The sequence below is a fragment of the Eubalaena glacialis genome, chromosome 18, assembly GCF_028564815.1.
Source record: "Eubalaena glacialis isolate mEubGla1 chromosome 18, mEubGla1.1.hap2.+ XY, whole genome shotgun sequence".
In the NCBI taxonomy this organism is placed as follows: domain Eukaryota; kingdom Metazoa; phylum Chordata; class Mammalia; order Artiodactyla; family Balaenidae; genus Eubalaena; species Eubalaena glacialis.
Genome location: NC_083733.1, coordinates 53501465 through 53507776, shown reverse-complemented (window position 1 = coordinate 53507776; position 6312 = coordinate 53501465).

Sequence of the window (6312 nt, the reverse complement as noted above, 5' to 3'; positions counted from 1 at the left end):
TCATGTGTATGAGGCAAGGTAAATTACTAGCAATTGTAACCAAAGAATCCCCAAATCTCAGTGGCTTGATACAACCTATTTTCTTTCACAGGGTAGTGTGATGCAGTGAGTGGGGTAGCTCTACTCCTCAGAGTCACTTAGGGACCCAGGCTCCTCCCACCTGGCAGCTCTGGGCTCCTCTAGCTTCCCTGCACCTGCCCTTAGTCCTCTCCATTGGTGAATGTTAAAAGAGGTGAGGGTCCTAAGTGGGAGGTTTAGGGGATCACACCTGGAAGTCAGACACGCATCTGCCCAGTTGCTCATTGGCTCACATACCTGATTATAAGGGAAGATGGGAAATATGGTCCAGCTGTGTGCAAAGGGGCAAAGGGGGTCAGTTTTAGTGAGCAATTAGTCCCTGCTACACATTTGGGAACATGCTGTATCTGAACGTAGAGAAGGGTTATCTTGTTTATTTATTTGTTTTCTTGTGTATCACCTGTCTTCTTCCACTAGGATGTAAGCTGCAGGAAGGCAGTTTTATTCACCATTGCATACCCATCACCCATCCAGGGGCCCAGTAAGCACTCAACAAATACGTGATGGAATAAATGGATGAATGCATGAGTGAATGAAAAATTCAGTAACTTCACAGGACACAATATTATGAACCAATTAAGACTGTACTTCTTTTTTTTTTAAGAGACTTAAAAAAAATTAATTAATTAATTAATTAATTTTTGGCTGCGTTGGGCCTTCGTTGCTGCCCGCGGGCTTTCTCTAGTTGCGGCGAGCGGGGGCTACTCTTCGTTGCGGTGCGCAGGCTTCTCATTGCGGTGGCTTCTCTTGCTGCAGATCATGGGCTCTAGGAGTGCGGGCTTCATTAGTTGTGCCACACAGGCTCAGTAGTTGTGGCTCGTGGACCCTAGAGTACAGGTCCAGTTGTGTGGTGTATGGGCTTAGTTGCTCTGCGGCATGTGGGATCTTCCCGGACCAGGGCTCGAACCCATGTCCCCTGCAATGGCAGGTGGATTCTTAACCACTGTGCCACCAGGGAAGTCCCAAGACTGATACTTCTAAGGAGATTTTGGGAACATGAGAAAATGCTCACATATAATGAGCATTTAGGTAGGGTCTATGTTAGGTAGGACATGAATCCATAACAGAACTCAATATAACTATAGCTTAAACAAAGAACTTTAATTCTCTCTCACCAGTAGACCAAGCATAAGCAGTCCAGGGCTTCATGGTGTCAGTATGGAGGCTTTATGGCATCAGAGATGTAGGCTGCTTTGACCTATGGCTCTTCCATGCCTAGGGGAATGCCCTGGCCTGAGTGGTCCAAGGTGGCTCCCACCACATCCATGCTCCAGGCAGTGGGAAGGGGAAAAGGGAAATGGAGACTCATCCCACCGCTCTTTCTAAGCATAGGTGAACAGAGAAATAAAATCTTAGCTTTGGTGTCTAATTTATTCTGAGGGTCATCTCTTTGGTTTCTTCCCAGGGCAAATAGCGAGGGTAACAGTGAGGTCACGTCACGAATGAGCAGTCAAAGGGAATATAGCTGCTTGTTTCAGGTTAATACAAGTTGTTTGCAAAAATGGGCAGAATGCAAATTTGCATATATGATATGGTCAGAAATATATAAAAATATACCCAGTAAAATGATAGGATGGAAATATAACAAAATATTGTAATGAGGTTGTCTCTCAGATGTAGATGAAGTTTCTTTTTCTTTTTTCTTTTTGTATTTTGCTGTATTTTTCAAAATTTTCATAATGAGCAAGCATTATTAGATCTTTTAAATTTTATTTATTGTGACATATAGAACACCTATCAAAAGAGCCCACAAAACCCCCAAACAAAAAGCAAATGCACGGCATAATGAGTCATTGAGTGAACACTCGACCATCTACTGCCGCAGAAAAAAAAGAGGTCATCAGTGCGGTCTAGAAAATGTTTTGTCCTTTTTTATTCGTAAAGCTTCCTCTTCTCTGACAGAGAAGTTTCCTCTTCTTCTCTACCACCATTTTGATTTGATAGAATCCCTTCCTTGCTTTTCTTAATAGTTTTGCCTGTGCTTCCTAAACACTATAGTCTAATCTGGACTATTTTTAAACTTTATGCAAATGGGAACCATATTGCATGTACTCTTGTATATGACTTTTTTCTTTCACTTAACATTCTGTTTGTGAGATAAATCCATGTTGTAGCAAGTATTAGTATCTACTGTGTTTATTCTATGGATCCAGGATATTTATTCTCATTATTGTGTGAATGCGCTACAATATACGTACCCATTCTCCCGTGATGGGCATGTGTGTTGGTTCCCCTGAAGGGCTTTGCAAATAGGGCAGCTGTGAAGAGGTTTACACAGGCTTCCTGATGTCCATCCACTAGTCTCTCCAGGATACAGGTAGAGGGGCAGAAGTTCTGAGTCACTGGGAAAAAACAATGCCATACTGTTTCCAAAGTGGTTAAACCACTTCCACTCACTCCTTCAGCAGCTTTACAATAAGTCCTGATATCAGGTAGGGTGAGACCTCTCATCTTGTTCTTGTCTAAGAGTATCTTTGTTATAATCGGCTCTTTGTATTGCAGTGTAAAATTTAGGATTCATCTGCAAGTTCCACAGAAAATAGCTTTTAGAATCTAGATTATGAATGGATTGAATATATAGGTAAATTCAGGGGAAACTGCTATCCAAATCCAATAACATGGTATATCAAACCATTTATCTAGATTTTGTATAAAGTCTTTTACAGAGTTTCCCTGTACAGGCTTTTCATATAGTTTGTTAGATTTATTACTAGCTACTTGGCCATTTATGCTAATGTAAAGGGTTACTTTTTTCCACCTTTGTTTGGTTTATGGCTGGTATATAGCAATAAAATTGATTTTTGTAGATGGATTTTATATCCAGTTACCTCGCTAAATTCTGTTATGAATTCTAATAAATTAGTCTATAGAGTCTTCTGAATTTTCTTTAGCCAGAATCATATAATCTATTAATAATGGTGGCAATAACCTTTTATTTATTTTCCTGCTTTACTTCAGAGTTAAGGTCTCCAGGACAAAATTGAACAGAAGTGATGACAACAGGCATCTTTCTTTGTCTTAGTCCAAACTTAGAAGGAAAACTTTTTTTTTTAGATTTTTTTTTTTTTGATGTGGACCATTTTTTAAGTCTTTATTGAATTTGTTACAATGTGGCTTCTGTTTTATGTTTTGGTTTCTCGGCCCTGAGGCATGTGGGGTCTTAGCTCCCTGACCAGGGATCAAACACACACCCCCTTCACTGGAAGGCAAAGTCTTAACCACTGGACCGCCAGGGAAGTCCCAGAAGGAAAACTTTTAATATTTAACCATTAAATGTTTTAATACTTAACCGTAAGTGATGCTAGCTGTCGGTTTTGGTAGTGCTATTCATCAAATTTTAAAAAACTTCTTTATTGGAGTATATTTTATTTAAAATGTTCTATTAGTTTCAGGTGTACAGCCAAGTGAATCAGTTATACATATATGTGTATCCACTCTGTTTTAGATTCTTTTCTCATATAGGTCATTACAGAGTATTGAGTAGAGTTCCCTGTGCTATACAGTAGGTCCTTATAAGTTGTCTATTTTATATATAGTTATTCATCAAATATTTAAATTCACTTCTATTCCTAGTTTTCTGAATTAATGTTGAATTTCATCAAACACTTTTGGCATCTGTTGAGGTAATCATATGCTTCCCCCCTTAACCTGTTAATGTGCTGGTTTACATTGATTTTCTAATATTCAACCAATCTTGCTTTCTTACTATAACTCTAACTTGGTCATGATCTATTCAAATATTGCCTCTACCTCATTCTTCTATGACTACAATGAAATAAGTTAAAAATTCTCTTTCATCTTATCTTTTGTATTTCTCATTTTTAGCCTCTACTGAATTCTGGATAGTTGTTTTTTTTTTTTTTTTAACCTACCTCCTTTTTTCAGCTATGTCTAATCTCTATTAAACACATTCATTGAGTTTTTAATTTCAGTGATTATATTTTTCAGTTCTAGATTGCTTTTTGTTTTGTATTCTAATACTGAAAAAAAAAAACCCTCTCTCACTTTTTATAATTTCCAGTTTTGTGATAAAAACTTCAAACTTTCTTTTTCTTGAAAATTCGTGTAGCTATAGCATAGTGAAGGGGGTACAAGGTTAAACTGTAAGTTCACATGAAAGCTAGGTGACTCCTGGCTCATTCTTACCTTGTGTGCGATGGCCTTCAGGTCTCAGCTTAAAATGAAAAGCTGAGGTTCAGACCCTCCTGTCTGGGTGGATCCGGGCCTTTACTTTTGCTCCTCTACTCTCAAACTGTCTTCTGCGTTGGAAAATGCCTTTGGAACAAATGCCTTCATTTGTTCCAAAGGCATTTGAGTTTTGAGCTCCTCTCTTGTTTTATTCTGAGTTTTCAGTACTGTTTCCTTAGCCTTTTACTAGTGCTTTGCTGCTTTTAGTAATTTTTTTTCCCCATAGATTTCATCCTGCATTTTTATCTGTTCTCCAATGGAGGGTGGTTTCTGATTTCTTTAGAACACCACTCCTGGCAGAAGAAGTCCTGTATTTTTTTCTTCTGCAAAATTGAATTTATTTGTTTGTTGTGTTTTCTGATATTGAAATATCTTTTTTCCCCAATGACATAGATTAAAAATACTCCCCATAAAAAAAATCAAATTTTTAAAAGTAAGAAAATATAGGGCTTCTCTGGTGGCGCAGTGGTTAAGAATCCACCTACCAATGCAGGGGACATGGGTTTGAGCCCTGGTTCGGGAAGATCCCACATGCCGCGGAGCAACTAAGCCTGTGCGCCACAACTACTGATTCTGCGCTCTAGAGCCTGTGAGCCACAACTACTGAAGCCTAGAGCCCGTGCTCCGCAACAAGAGAAGTCACAGCACTAAGAAGCCCGCGCACCACAACGAAGAGTAGCCCCCACTCGCCGCAACTAGAGAAAGCCCGCGCACAGCAGCAAAGACCCAACACAGCCAAAAATAAAAACAAATAAATTAATTTTTAAAAATATATTAATAATCTAAATCCCACTGCCCAGAGATACCACCGTTGGCATTCACTTGACTACACATTCATACTTTTTTCTATGCAGATGTACACAATTTTACTTATATCATTTTATGTAAATGGCATCATGTTATACCCACATTGTTCTCATATAGTTCCTTCACTTTTTTTTTAGATTTTTTTTTTTGATGTGGACCATTTTTAAAGTCTTTATTGAATTTGTTACAATATTGCTTCTGTTTTATGTTTTGGTTTTTTGGCTGCGAGGCATGTGGGATCTTAGCTGCCTGATCAGGGATCGAACCCGCACCCCCTGCGTTGGAAGGTGAAGTCTTAACCACTGGATCATGAGGGATGTCCCAGTTCCTTTTCTTTCAACCCTGTTTTGTGATTACCCTCCCCCATCTCCTATCCTGATCCAGGTCACCAGCATTACCAGCGTTAGCAGCCCGGGTGTATCCTTACATAGTTTACTCCACCATCACTCAAATATGCAAACATGTATACATATATTTATAAGGGATTCTTTTTGGTCATTGTTTGGAATCGTACTAGATTCACTTCTCTGCATTTTGCTTTTCTCAGTTAAAATCCCTTCAAATCAGCTTGTAGAGTTCTAATTCATTTGTAATGACTGCATTTATGATATGGGTAAACCACAGTTGATAAATCTATCAAGTATTGCTTTAATTATATTTAAAAGGCCTTCATTTTATGAATAAAACTTGGCCATTGTGGTCTAAGATGGGTGCCCACTGCCAGTGTCAGGGCCACACTCCAGCCAAGAGGAAGGGCAGAGACAGGCAGGGCACACTTTTGCCTTCAGAAACACAACCCGGCCACTTCCCTGGCGGTCCAATGGTTAAGACTCCGTGCTCCCAGTGCAAGGGGCACAGGTTCGATTCCTGGTTGGGGAACTAAGATCCCAAATGCCACACAGCGCGGCCCAAAAAAAAAAAAAAAAAAAACCCAAAAACAAAACAAACAAACAAAAGGACAGAAGTTGCCCATTTTGTTTCTTCCCACACTCCATTGACCAGAAGACAGTTACAAGGCCTCACCTGGCTCCAAAGAGACTGAGAAACATAGTCTTGGCCAGGGGACCAGATGCCCAATTCTAAATGCTATTTCAATAGAAGAAGGGGAGAAAACAATGTTTGCTGATCACTAGCATTCAGGCTCACTCACCTTCTAGCCAAACAGCGCTTGCTAGCACTTTCCCATACGCCAGAGTGGGAAACATCTGGGTAGTCATCCACTGATAGGAAATAACTGAT